The sequence below is a fragment of the Delphinapterus leucas genome, chromosome 2 (genome assembly GCF_059928025.1).
Source record: "Delphinapterus leucas isolate spDelLeu-1000000601 "Yukka" chromosome 2, BTC_Dleu_Yukka2, whole genome shotgun sequence".
In the NCBI taxonomy this organism is placed as follows: Eukaryota; Metazoa; Chordata; class Mammalia; order Artiodactyla; family Monodontidae; genus Delphinapterus; species Delphinapterus leucas.
In genome coordinates, this window is record NC_143130.1 from 106,756,251 (window position 1) to 106,771,278 (window position 15,028).

General features: G+C 38.3%; 1 protein-coding gene and 1 long non-coding RNA gene across 9 annotated transcripts in view; one reads left to right on the top strand and one right to left on the bottom strand.

Annotated features, from left to right (window-relative positions):
* LOC115803651 (sal-like protein 2) overlaps positions 1-15,028 on the bottom strand; it is a 900,219-nt gene that overhangs the window by 806,274 nt on the left and 78,917 nt on the right. The window lies entirely within an intron of this gene.
* On the top strand, positions 8,598-10,398 carry LOC115803650 (uncharacterized). Its single transcript, XR_016391633.1, has 2 exons — positions 8,598-9,547; positions 9,742-10,398. It is a non-coding gene; the product is annotated as an uncharacterized LOC115803650 (long non-coding RNA).

A 15,028-nucleotide genomic window follows, 5' to 3' on the forward strand; every position in this document is an offset into this window, starting at 1 on the left:
CCTCTTGGGACAGAGCCCTTTAGTATGGGGGCATTTCTGGGAAGACAGACAAACTTCATGATTTGCTGTCCCAGAGTTCAAAAGAATTGTGATACTGCATCTTGGAAATGGGAAAAGGAAAGATTCATTAAAAACCCTGCCCAGACCAAGCAGGGAATAAATTGTCCTCTAATAGCTCACTGATCGAACCTACGGGCCCAGTAATGCAGTAAAGGAATGTTCTTTGCCATCAATTATTTTAAAATATGTACCATGTGATTTTCTGGTAATACCCTTTTAATTAAAATGTCTTCTATAACTCAATAATAAAAGCATTAATTTCCCTAGAGGAAAAAAGGACAATTCACAAAAAGACGTATAAATGGACAGCCAATTTATAAAGAGGTATTCACGTTCTTTAGCAAAGAAACATAAAAAAATAACACTGTGATTCATTTTTCCACCTATTAAAATAGTGAAGTTTACACACACACAATCATGGAATTCCTTCTCTGTTGTTCCAAGGACCTCCCCCCAGCCTACCAGCCTTTTCCCAAATGGGCACCACTAGTCTTGAGCCACTCACTCTGCAACCTGAAATAAAGACTGCAAATACTCAACTCTAAAGCCCAACCACATCTAGTCTCAGTGCACGCTTATATACTTGAAGAACAATTCTTGCAGTTCTGAGAAACTAGATAAAATGATGCCTGGGCTGGGGAAGGAAAGAAAGGGAGAAAACAAGGATTCAAGAAAACCAGAACAGTGTTAAGAGTACAAAACTCTACGTTGCAGTACGAAACTCTACGTAAGGGTGATTTCAATGAAATTGCACCATCACCATTTGAGCAAATCTTCAAGTCCAGGTGAAAAGGGGGTAAATTTACCATTGGCATAACCTTCTCCTAGAAGAGACAGCCAAAATATATCTTGCTTCATTGCCATTTTCAGTAGAAAGTTTTGCAAATGTGAAATATGATAAGAGGAGCAATCAAACAATAGACGCTGAGAAGTTATTGTTTCTGTACTGTAATGCTAAATTTTTAAAATTTGAATGCTAAAATCTTTAATAATACAATGATGATAATAATTAAATTTTGGATAAATTTTCTGATTTATTCTTGGATTCTCAAAATTAATTCTATTTTGTTGATATTCAGATTTGGCTTTAGCTTTGACCAAACACTGACTTTTAACACCTCAACATTGGGCACTTGGTTAAATTGTGTTTCCAATGCACCATATTTTAAGGAAATAATTAGATGTGTGAACAAGGTTTATATTCAATACAGCATTGTTTATAAAAACTAGAAAAAATGGAAACAAGTGTCTAAAATACTGACATGGTTGTGATGTCTAAGTTTTATTGGGAGTTACTCTCCCTTGGAATGTGTGTAACTCCCCTTTGCACAAAAAGACCAACTTACACCCAACATGTCCCTTAAGAATGAGTACAGTAGTAAGGACATGGGGCAGATTTTTGAGAGGCAGAGGATTGGTTTATTAACTTGTCACAAGGGGGCGCTGTTCGCTAACAAAGGCATAATTTATGCATGCTTTCTGAACACTGCTGTGATCCCTTTGTATCTTCACTTCACAGTGATCCCACCCTCCAACAGACCAGAGACAGTAACAGTGAACTCTTCTCTGGGCTCTCTAATTCTGATCTTAATGTTTGGTGAGTATATTTTACTTGAATGTCTTTTATTATTTCAGAAGAATGAAAACTTTCTCCAAAAGATGCAACTCATGACAAACTCATGACATAAGCACTTTTTTCCACCTCAGGAGGAACCAGCGGCAATTCAGTCCAACACACAGGCCGAGTCACTGTCTCAGAAGGAGCCTTGCTGACCATGAACTGCACATACACATGCACAGGGTACCCTACTCTTTTCTGGTATGTCCAATACCTCAGAAAAGTCTGCAGTTTCTTCAGGAAGAGACAATGAAAAACAGCAAAAACTTTGGAGCCAGAAACCTTAAAGACAAAAGCTCCCCTGTTGTGAAATACACTGTCCAGGTATCAGACTCAGCCATGTACTACTGTCTTCTGAGAGACACAGTGCCAAGGGCACAGGGGCAGCTGTACAAAAACCTCAAGAGCCCATGTGAAGGGTGCAGTGAGGCTGGGATCCTCAAACTGAGGAGCCCTGTTCTCCCTCAGTCTGCTGGAACGTCGTTAGAAGACAGGGAGAAAAAAAATCAGCTATGATTACCTCTAATTCCAGGGGGCACCGCAGTTCTTTGGCTGAAAATGAGGTGAGGGGAAAGGGTCTCAGATAATGTGCCTGCTCTCAATTCGGCCAGCTCTCCCCTGTCCTTGAGGCTCCCCTGCAGAATGTTTAGGAATTAAGTTCTAATGACTTGCATGCCAACCTTGGCTCTACTGCTTAATAGCTATGCCAATTTGGCCACGTTAATTGGTGTCTCAGAGCTTTAGTTTTTTCATCTGTAAAGTAGAAATAAAAATAATCACACAGGGCTTCCCTGGTGGCACAGTGGTTGAGAGTCCGCCTGCCGATGCAGGGGACACGGGTTCGTGCCCCGGTCCGGGAAGATCCCACATGCCGCGGAGCGGCTGGGCCCATGAGCCATGGCCGCTGAGCCTGTGCGTCCGGAGCCTGTGCTCCGCAACGGGAGAGGCCACAACAGTGAGAGGCCAGCGTACCGCAAAAAAAAAAAAAATCACACAATATAACATGGGGATAAAGTGAGAAAAGATAGGCTGAAAGGAACCGATCAGGTCTCAAAGCATCATGGAACTAGCAAGCCCCACCATAGCGGTTCTTCCCCCTTAAAGCAATCTCTGCCTAGTCCTGACCACCCTAACAGGGCTTGCCAACCCAGTTTATCACACCACCCCATCTCAACCTCCACCCCTACCCCAGGCTGTTGTGATCAATGAATCATCTTCTCTCTCTTAAGGACCCAGTTGAAAAACTGAGTGGAGTGATGATAGATAGATGATAGAGAGATAGACAGATATAGATATAGATATAGACAGCCAGACAAATAAATATAGAATGAAGCATCACTCTCTTCCTTAGAGTGGAAGAATTTGGCAGTTCACAGAAATTAAAATATTTATGACCTGATGTCACTAATCTTTGTGACGTTATCCCTGATACAGGAATTGCCACAAATCCTATAGCTAAAGCCGGTACCACAGTGATGATCATCTCCAGTGACAGCATGAGGGACAACTTGGAGCACCCAGCAATAACAATATCCCAGTTTTCTTCATTACCCAATTATATACCATGTGACTTGTTTCTTACAGAGTTATTAAGCACATCCCAATCAAGTATCTCCAGCTATTTTCCATCATCCTAGCATCATCATGAATAACATTTATTAAGCCTCACTATAATCTCTGAAACTTTACACATATTAACTCTTTTAATCTTTACTACATTTCTATGAGTTGGATTCTATTAGGATCCCCATTTTAAAGATGAGGAAACTGAGGCATAGAGAAATAAAGTAACTTCCACAAGGCCACTTACGGTTACAAACACAATTAAGAACCTGAGATTCTAGATGGTTCAGCTCCCTAATCATTCCTTTTTTTGGCAACATGGTTTTAACTCAACAATATTGATTGAACCCCTACCTGTTCTTGGTAGTGTTTTTGGCACTGAGATACAGAGGAGAACGAGTCAAATGGGACCCCTGCCCTACTGGAGTTTATAGTCTCTTGGGAGAGGTAAACATTAATCAATTATATCAGAAATTAAAATGGAACACTTTATGTCTCAGGTTTGGCTCAGGTCTCAAAAAGCTAAAACAAGCAATAGATGGAAAGTGCCCCATTTTCCAAACTGCAAGGAGATACCTAATAATAGTCTGGTGACCTCCCTCTATCCTAACACCCACCTTAAAACTATAGGTAATTGTAGTGAGGTGGATGGACCTAGAGTCTTTCATACACAGTGAAGTAAGTCAGAAAGAGTAAAACAAACACCGTATGCTAACACATATATATGGAATCTAAAAAAAAAATGGTTCTGAAGAACCTAGGGGAAGGACAGGAATAAAGACGCAGACACAGGAATAAAGACGCAGATGTATAGAATGGACTTGAGGACATGGGGAGGGGGAAGGGTAAGCTGGGACGAAGTGAGAGAGTGGCATGGACTTATATATACTACCAAAAGTAAAATAGATAGCTAGTGGGAAGCAGCCGCATAGCACAGGGAGATCAGCTCGGTGCTTTGTGACCACCTAGAGGGGTGGGATAAGGAGGGTGGGAGGGAGACGCAAGAGGGAAGAGATACGGGAACATAAGTATATGTATAGCTGATTCACTTTGTTATATAGCAGAAGCTAACACACCATTGTAAAGCAATTATACTCCAATAAAGATGTTAAAAAAAAAAAGTATAGGTAGTTAAATTTGAAGAAACCCCAGTACCATATTACACTGATGCCATTTAGGTAAAACCTTTTTTGCTCTCTTACCTCTCCTTCCTCCATCGCAAGCCTGGAAGAGACAGAAGTTGCTCAGTGAGCAGGAGAGAAGCATTAGTTCTCCTACTCAGTGAGTAGGAGAGAGGAAGCATTAGGAGGGGAACTGGACAAGGAAGAGACCCGGCTGCCACAACTCACTGTGGGCTCCCACCTGAAGCAGACCAGAATTAGGAGGGTAGGGAGCGGGGGTAGATGCTTGATGCTTGGATTTAAGATGAAACTTGGTGTTTTAACAAAGATATAGTCTGAACATTTTAATTGCTAGAATGGGATCATTTCTATGACAAGACTTCCTGGAGAAATTATGGTATGTACAAACACATGTATCAAGGAGGGCTGGAAGAAAGGAGCCTTCATATCAGGTTTACATGGACAGACGTGAGAAAAATGAAAGTGCTTTATGATTACACCCTATCGAGTTGCACTTATCAATGAAACTGTTATAAAAATTATAAACAGTATGTTTATAAAAATAATTTTAACATTATAAAAATATAATGAATTATATATATTATATGTAATACATATATTACTAATCAGGTAATGAATTAATTATAAGTGTAATGAGTGCTGTGAAGGATACTTGCAGGTAATGGTGAAAGTGTTCGACAGAGTGATAAACCCAGCCTGGAATTTGGGGGACAGTGTCCTGGGGAATATGCAGAAGAACCTTGGAAAGAGAAGTTGGGTATTTCAAGAACTGAACAAAGGCAAGATAGCTAGAATTCAGAGAGCTAGGAAGATAGAGTGACTAAGGGTCAGATAATGTTTTATAAGTCATTACAGGAATTTCAGTATTTATCCAAAAAACAATGAATGCTTTAAAATGACTTTAAGCTAAGAAATGGCACCTTTAGAATTACACTTTTTAAAATGTGGCTTCAGAGCCAAGACACAAATGGTGCTGGGACAACTGGATAGCCACATTCAGAAGACTGAATTTGGACTCCTACCTCACACCACACACCAAAACTAACTCGAAGTGGCTCAGAGACCTAAATGTAAGAATTAAAACTGTGAAACTCTTGAAGAAAGCCCAGGAGTAAGTTTTTGTGATCTTGAGCAAGGATTTCTTAGATGTGACATGAAAAGCACAAGCAATAAAACAGAATATTAAGTCAACTTCAGTGAAAGTAAAATCATTTGTGCTTCAAAAAACACTATCAAGAAAATGAAAAGACAGCCTACAAAATAGGAGAAAATATTTGTAAATCATATATATCATATATCTGATAAGGGACGGGTAACTAGAATATATAAAGAACTCTTACAACTCAATAATAAAAACACAAATAACCTGATTAAACAATGAGTCAAAGGATTTGAATAGACATTTCTCCAAAGAAGATATGCGAATGGCTAATAAGCATGAAAAGGTAGTCATCATTAGTCATTAAACAAATGCAAATCAAAATTACAATGAGATACTACTTCACACCCACTAGACTGCTATAATTTTAAAAATAAAGACGACAATATAAAAATAATGAGCAACGATAAAATAATATAAAAATAAATAATATAAAAAATAAAAGAATTTTTTAAAATAACAGGTGTTATCAAGGGTGTGGAGAAATTAGAGCCCTCACAGCTGCTGGTCGGAATGTAAAACAGTGCCACCACTTTGGAAAGCAGTTTTGCAGCACCTCGAAATGTTAAACCTAGATTTATCATATGACCTAGAATTCCAGTCCCACGTGTCTACCCAAAATACATAAAGCTTGTACATGACTGTTCAGAATAGCCAAGAAGTGGAAACAACCCAAATGGATAAACAAACTGTAGTATATCCATTAAATATTATTCAACCATAAAAAGGAATGAGATACTGATTCATTACAACATGGATGAACCTGGAAACATTATGCTAAGTGAAAGAAGCCAGATACCAAATGCCCATACTGCATATTCTATTTATATAAAATTCCCAGAATAGGCAAATCCATAGAGTCAGAAAGCAGATAAGTGGTTGCCAGGGGCTTGGAAGAAGGAATGGGGAGTGACTACTTAATAGTTTGGGATTTCTTTGGGGGATGATAAGATGTACTGGAACTAGACAGTGGTGGTGTTAGCACAATATTGTGAATGTTCTGAAAACTACTGAATTGTATGCTTTAAAATGGTTAAACTGGTGAATTTTATTTAAATATAATTGTACTTAATGAAGTGAGAAACTCTAAAAACAAATCAAATTCTTACTATCCATTGTAAACAATTTCAGTAATAATATTAAAGAAGAAGTCATCTAATGAAACCTACAGCAGTGCAGGGAAGTACACTAACTCAGATTCTAACTAAAAATCATAAAAATACCGGCTGTCTGACACATGGACAAAGGGGAATAGCAAAGATATCATGGGTCTTTAAGGAAAGCATTCAAAATTGAAAACCCATTAAAAGTGAAAAATGAAGCTTAAAGAAAATATGAGGTGCAGCATAAAGGGCATTTTAGCACAGTTTGGAGAAAAGAGGAGGGTGGAGCAGGGGAGAAGTTTGAATCACATATTAAGGCAAATAGAATAACATTGACAGATAACAGAGAAAAAACAGAGTGTCTCAACTCCTGGTTCATTCTCTACTCTCCATCAAGCAGAATAATTTTCAAACTGGAAAAGAAAAAATGGAAAATTATGATAAGGGAAGAGATGCAAAGAGAGGTCTTGGACACTTACAATATAATCAAGTCTTCTGGGTCATTTAAATTAATTTCCAAACTACAAAAAGAATTTGCTGGCATGATTTGAGAGCTACTGGGGAAATTTTTTTGAAAAATTAAGGGGAATGAAGGAAATCCTAAACCCATAAACATGGAAGACGTGGATTAATATCCACAAAGTTTTAGAGCAAATTATTAACAGATGACATGTGTGCCCTTAGAAAATAATGCAGCCATCAATATGAGCTGGAATGAGTTCTCTGAAAATATTTTTTTAAACAAAGCTGCTAAATTCAAGGTACTTCTGTAGACTAAAATTGTCTCAAATGTTTACAAGACATTTACTATTTTGTTTTTCATTATATCATTAGGAAAATAGTAAAATAATAACATCACATATCATTTTTTGTGTGATGTATTTATCACAGGCCCTATTATACTATCAATAATAGTAATAGCTGACATTTGTCAAGGGCTTAATATGGATGAAGTATTGTTCTAAGTGCATTACATACATTGATTTATTTAATCTTTACTACAGCCCCATAAAGTAGGTACAATTATTAGCCCCAAGGAAACTGAGGCAGAGAAATTAACTAAATTGCCTAAGAACGCAGTCAGTATAGTACAGGTAGATTCCCCCACGGCCTGAATTCTTAACCACGATACTTTGTTAACTCCCAACGTTATCTGTAATTCTCACCACAAAACCACAGTTTGGTATTGTTATCCCCATTTTACAGGAAACGGAGGACTGCAGTGTTGTGTTAACTTCTCAAAACCCAATCTAGTAAGTGGCAGGGCTAAGACTCAAACAAGTCTATTTGGCTCCAAACCATATTCACTTTGCCCTTCTGTGTAATGCTACAGTCCATGGATCCTCGGCTGAAAGAATGGCCATGAGTAAAGATTCCATGTAGAGAACTATCTCTCTTGTATCACATGATTTTATCCTTCATCCTGACCTGTTCATGGTCATCTAATGTGAATTCATGTAAGATATGCCCATAAACTATGCAAATGGCACAATGTTAAGATAGGTAGCTAATGTGTTAGATATTAGATGGACTGAAACAGCCAAAATAAAATTTAATGTTGATAACTATATATTTCTGCATGTATTTTAATGCAAATCAATTGTGATATATAGAAAAAAGGACCCTGGACTTACAGTATTTTTTGTGAAAATGATCTGGTTGTGCAACCCACTCAAACTAGCTCAAGGAAAGGGAGAGTGTCTGAAAGGGTACAGGTGAATTTCATAAAATCCATTTGCAAAAAATACAGCTGGACCTTACAGGAGGAAGAAAACCATCAATTTGCTATCCTTTCTAAAGTTACTCCTCTCTGAAAGTATAATCAGTTCTCCTCTTCGGAGACCAGATTCCACTGTAAGCCTGCTAGTATCTACTCCACAATAATCTGAGTTTGAACCTACCCAGCTTTCCATTTTGCTAAGAGATGACTCTGGCTGGAATCCCATAGGGTTTTATAGCTCTAGTGACAAATGTTGTCTAACTACTATTTTTATATTCCTATTCCAAATTAATTTACCCAGATACAATAAGCTATAGTCAGGGAAACTAGGTCACTTGGTACAAACATAATTCTAGATTCCTCTCTTAAGGGGCACATCCAATGGAGGGGATATGGGCTGGAAAGGAGTCCCAAAAGTAGAAAATGACTACAAGTTCAAAATAATTCAACAGTGTGATAAGACCACTGAAACAGTAATAGATAACAATCATAGATAAGCCAGAAACCAGATGAATAAACATTTGAAACATATTTGAAGAGACATAGAAAAACTGTAGCAAGTCCAAAAAGGAAAGATCAGACTAGGAAAGGAGTCTGACATAATATTATGGGAAGAAACAGGGATGTCACATGAAGAAACCAGATATATTTATAAGGAATCCCTTTAAAAACCAGAACAGAGCTGTCCTTGGATTTTCAGAAAGATACAATGTAAAATGCACAGGTTGTCACTTACTCCACTTGATGTAGCATAGCCGGCTGAAGCCAAGGAATCACAGGACTTCTATTCCCCATCTTACCCCAACTCCGGGGCTCCTAGCACTGATGATAACTTTGATTCCAGTTTTGTCTTCGTTTTTTCATCAGAGTATTTGACCTATTGATACATAATGAACAACTGTGTGTGTTGCCACTAGGTGGCAATGTGGGCATTTTATTTAAAAGACCATGGACAGTTCGCTGTGCAGGTAACCTTACAAATAGTGCAGAGGTTTGCATTTGTTCTGCCTTTGATGGGCTGGGAATCCTGTTTGAGTTCTAAAGTAAATGTAGAGAACTTATAATAATAACAGACTCCTTTGACCAACTAACATATATTCCGAATCCTCTAACAGAGATCTGCGGTAAAAATGGTGAAGACCCAGCAAGTTTTGTTGGCTGTTCTGTGGCTTCGGTTACACTGTAAGTTGGGGAGTTTCTGGATATGGGAACAGGGAGACTAAATGGATATTTTTTTCAAAATTCTGAGGAGGGGAGATAAGGGAGTCCATGTGACTGATCTGGACTGCCCTCTGGGAAACATGTAAAAGAAAGAAATTTGTAAAAATGCTGCACTAATAGTAATATTCTGTGTTTGCCAATGTCTTTGAGAACAGGGGTGAGCGGCAAAAATGATGTGGAGCAGAGTCCCCGGTACCTGAGTGCCCTGGAAGGAGACTTTGTCACAATCAACTGCAGTTACTCAGAAAAAATGACCACTTTACAGTGGTTCCAACAGAATCCTGGAAGAGGTGTTGTCTCCTTGTTTATACTGAGCTTAGAGATGAAGAAGAAAGGAAGAGTAAGTGCCACAATCAACAGAAAAGAACGTCACAGCTCCCTGCACATCACAGCTTCACAGCCCCGAGACTCTGCCACCTACTTTTGTGCTGTAGAGACACAGTGCTCCCCAGGCATCTGAAGCCTGTGCCCAAACTCTAAAGCTGAAAGGCATTACCTCTTCTCATTCTTGTCTTTCCATATTCATCTGTCTCTCTCATCAGACAGATGATGTAAGTTTTTTAAGTTTTTAAAATTTAAGATTTTCTCCCTCTAGACCATCCCTAATCTCTAAAGCACCATCACCAAGTACAAGAACTAGAACAATACGTGGTCTATTACATAGGAAGTAGAATATATAGACTCTGGAGCTAAATTGCCAGGGTATAAATATACTGGTTCTACCTCTTACTAACTGCATGATCTTGACCAATTTGCTCTTTCTATGTGCCTCAGTTTTTACTCAACGATTAAAAAAAAAAAAAAAAAGGAAACAGTGTTAATCATAGTACCTAACTCTTATTTGTGGGATGACATGTGATAACACATGCAATGTGCTTGAAATAGTCCCCAGGACATAGACAGTATTATGTAAGTGGTAGATATTATTAGTAGTAGATTTAGATACACCATGAGTTTACTAATACTCACTGATGGGCTAATACTTCAAATCTTTGGAGAAATGAATGGGATGTAAATAACAAGCACCTAATAATAATTTAAGCTTCCAAATTCTTTTCTAATGATGCCCAGCAGTCGTTGGCCTTTTAAAATCATATTAGGAAAAATGTCAAATGGCCTTAGAAAAACTGGTAGAAGGATAACTTTATGGTTTGGTTTGTGTGCAGGGATGAAAGACTGCGTAAAGTGGCCCTGGGGAAGCTCAATAACTTCTTTGGAAAAAAACACAGATCCTAAGTTTCTCACATGGAAAGTCCTAATAGGAAACTGGATTTGTGAAAATTCATGAAACAAAATATCAAACCCAGTGGGTCTCAGTCGTTGGTTCTCCGCCTTTATACCACCAAGGATTCCTTGCATATTTTTCCCCACCCCACTGGCATTCTTAACATAAGCATAAGTATTACTGTTATCATTGTTCTTGTTACTCAATAAAATTAGTTGCACATATTAACTTATAACTAAGCCCTTTTCTTCTAAAATCAGTTTTTTTAATCAAATACTGCCAGCACATATCTAAAAAGTCAGTGGTATTACAAAGGTCTGTTCTCCCATTCCCTATCTGCCCCCTCCAAAAAAAATTGCAATATCATGTTCTACTCCCATGTTCAATCCAAGTCCATTTTAACAATTTCTAAATTATGTGCTTTACCCTTGATTTATCAATATTAGACATTATCTACTGACTTCCTTTTATGGTAACACAGCGCCACTGTCACCTTCCTAACATGGTTATATCACAATATGGGGTTAAATCTATAGTCAGGACATATATGATTATGACCATGTAAATAGTGTCATTGTCTAGCCAAAATGAGTACTACGATTACATTTCCTTTCTGGTACAACTTGTTTTTAGCTAATAATTGCCTCCTTTTTTCATTTGTTCTATATCAATTTCCTATTTTTTTTCTGAGTTCTTCAACAGATTTTTTAAATTTTTTTTTTTTTTTTTTTTTTTTTTGCGGTACGCGGGCCTCTCACTGTTGTGGCCTCTCCTGTTGCGGAGCACAGGCCCCAGACGCACAGGCTCAGCGGCCATGGCTCACGGGCCCAGCCGCTCCGCGGCATGTGGGATCTTCCCAGACTGGGGCACGAACCCGTGTCCCCTGCATCGGCAGGCGGACTCTCAACCACTGCGCCACCAGGGAAGCCCTAAATATTTTTAAATAATTTCTCCCAACTGCATCAAGCACGTCAAGTAGAGTATCAATTTTTTCTTTTTTTCCGGAGAGTCACTTTCCCTTGATCTCTATCCTTTGCCCTGTGTGAACTGATTGCTCTTTGGACCTACTGCACAAATGTTATTCTAGGACTTTTTAGCATTGCTTACCTTATTGGTTACCTTGCATCTCGAATCTCACATATCTTCATTTCTTGGTTTAGTCCTTCTTTTTGCTAAAACACATTCACTAAAACCTCTATAGTAAAGGCTGCATAGGATTTTTCTTCAGTCACTCTTTGCATGTCTGAAAATATCTTTATTCTATCCTCATGCTTGATTGATATTTTGACTGAATATAAAATTATAAGTTGAAATTCCATCAGTATTTCCAGTATTTGAGAAGAAAAGCTCTTTTCATTGACTTTTTTAATGAGAAGAAGGGTACAGAGCACATATGGTGCCTCCCTCAGTATTCTGAAGGTATCATTCCACTATTTCTTTATATCCAGAGTTGCTGTTAAGAAAGGTGATGCCATTTTGAATCATTCTCTTTCATGACTTTTTTATACCTTCTGGACAGGTTTAGGATTGTCTTTTTCCTTAACATTCTAACATCTCAATTCAGTAAATATGTGAGTAACTAGGTAGAAAACACTTCTAGGCTCCATGGATAAAATGTGTCTGAGACACTCTGGTGTCCAGGAGCTTATAACCTAGTAGACCTACTGCTCATCCTGTGGTTATGTTCACTTTATATGCATCCACATTCCTTGCCCTGGGCAAGACTCTTGCCCAGAGAGGGGGACAGGCACAACTTGCTGTTCTGAGCCTAATACATTTGTGATAAATTAATAAGAATAAAGAATTTCTTCAGCATTAAAAGAGAGTCCTCTTCGTTAAAACGCCAAGAAAAGTGATGCTGAACCATCTTTACTTCACAGATACTGGGTATATTAGTCATACTGTTTTATTCATTCGTTTATTTAATAAATATTTATTGAGGGACTATGAACCTGACACTATCCTAGATATTGAGTACACAACAATGAACAAGACAAGGTCCCTCCAACCATGAAGCTTATATCAGAACGGTGTGGAAAGAGACATAAAAATACAGGAATAAACAAATTCAATCATTCCACAAATATTTACTGAGCACCTACTATTTACCAGGCATGTTCTAAGTCCAGAAGATACAGCAGTGAACAAAATTTAAAAATCTACTCCCATGGAATTAATATTCTAGTGAATAAATGAACAAGGTAAACCAGATCTTATAAATGTTCAGAGTAAAATAAAAGAGAGTGATGTGAGGGAGGAAGAGTAGAGAATACTTTCTTTTTATTAAAAAAAATTTTTTTTAATTTGTTTTGGCTGCATTGGGTCTTCGTTGCTGCGCGCAGGCTTTCTCTAGTTGCGGTGAGCAGGGGCTACTCTTCGTTGTGGTGTGCGGACTTCTCACTGTGGTGACTTATCTTGTTGCGGAACACGGGCTCTAGGCGTGCGGGCTTCAGTAGTTGTGGATCGCAGGCTCTAGAGCACAGGCTCAGTAGCTGTGGCGCATGGGCTTAGTTGATCTGCAGCATGTGGGATCTTCCCGGACCAGGGATGGAACCCGTGTCCCCTGCACTGGCAGGCAGATTCTTAACCACTGCACCACCAGGGAAGTCTCCAAGAATACTTTCATTGAGTAGTCAGGGAAAAACTTCTCTGAGATGATATTTAGGCTGAAACTCAAATGAAAAGAAAGAACAGGTCTTGCTAAGATATGGGGAGAAAGCATTTTGGGCATAGAGAAAACAAATACAAAAGCTTTAAAAGGGGAAAAGCCTTGCATTTTCCAGGAATAGGAGTGAGATGAGCAGAGTGAATGAGACAGAGGTTGGTGTAAGATGTTTCCTTGAGGTGTCATGTAGAGCCTTACAAAAGCCATGGTGAGTAGGATTGGGGATTTCTATTAATAAATATAACGAGAAGCTGATGGAAAATTATAAATAGACCAGTGACATGGTTTGATTTACCTTTTTTAAGAACATTACTTGGCTCCACTGTGGAAAGTGGATAAAGAGAGAGGAGGGGAGGCCAAAGGGGGAAGAAAAAGGAGAACATTTAGTAGACTGTTGAAATGTTGAAACAATCTTTGCAAAAATGATGGTGGTTTGGACTAGGATGGAAACAGAGGAGGTGAACAGAAATATGCAAATATGAGATATATTTGACAGTGAAATTAACAGAATTTACTTATGGTTTAAGTGAGGGAGAAGGCAAAGAAAAAGGAACAGAGCTAAGAATGACTTCTTGATATGTGGCCTAAGGAACTGGGTAGATCTTGATGTGACTTCCTGACATAGGTAATACTGGAACAGGTTTGAAGAGAAATCAAGATTTGTGTTTTAGCCATGCTGGGTTTATGATACCCATTAGAAATCTAAGTGAAGATGTCACAGAGAAAGTTAGATAAATGGGTTTGAAGCTTAATGGAGAGGTCAGGGATAGAGCTATAACTTCAGGTGTCATTGACATGTAGATGGTATTTAAAGCCAAGGGGCATGGGGAGATAGATTTTCTAATAGAGTTAGTGAAAAGATGAGAACTTGGGTCAGACTTGGGCACTATGACACGAAGAAGGTGAGCAGAAAAGGGAAAGAGCTCAGCAAAGCGTACTGAGAGGGAGTGGCCATAAGGCAGAGGAAAACCAGAAAAGCTAAGAGGAGGGATTGTATAACTGAGAGAAGGGACTAGTCTGCTGAGAGTTTGAGCAAGACGGTAACAGAGCAAGGAAGTTCTAGTGCATTTGACAAGAACAGTTTCAGAGTGGTGGAAATGGAAGATGAATTGAAAGTGGTTAAGGAGCTAATAGGAAGTAAAGAAATACAAGCAGGAAAAATAGTTCATTTGAGAAATTTTGTTGGGAAAGAAAGCAGAGAAATGGAGCGATAGCTAAAACAAAACACAGGTGAGGGAGCAATTTGTTATTCTGTTGGTTGATTTGTTTGTAGAACAGTAGACAACAGAGTACATTTTCAGAAGAGAAAACTATTTTAAGGTGCTCCTTTATTTTCACTATTGATAGAAACTCATATGCAATTTATAAAACTAATGATATTCAGGGATTAAATCTCTAAATAAATGCAAATGATTCACTTGCAGAAAAGTGACCTCTGGGGGATTACCTAACATTCTGACTTAAGTGTATTTTTCTGCATCAGCCGTGAAGTTTAAGTAACTCAGATTTAAAATTTTTAGTTGAATTAGCATATGTCCTGGTTACATACCTT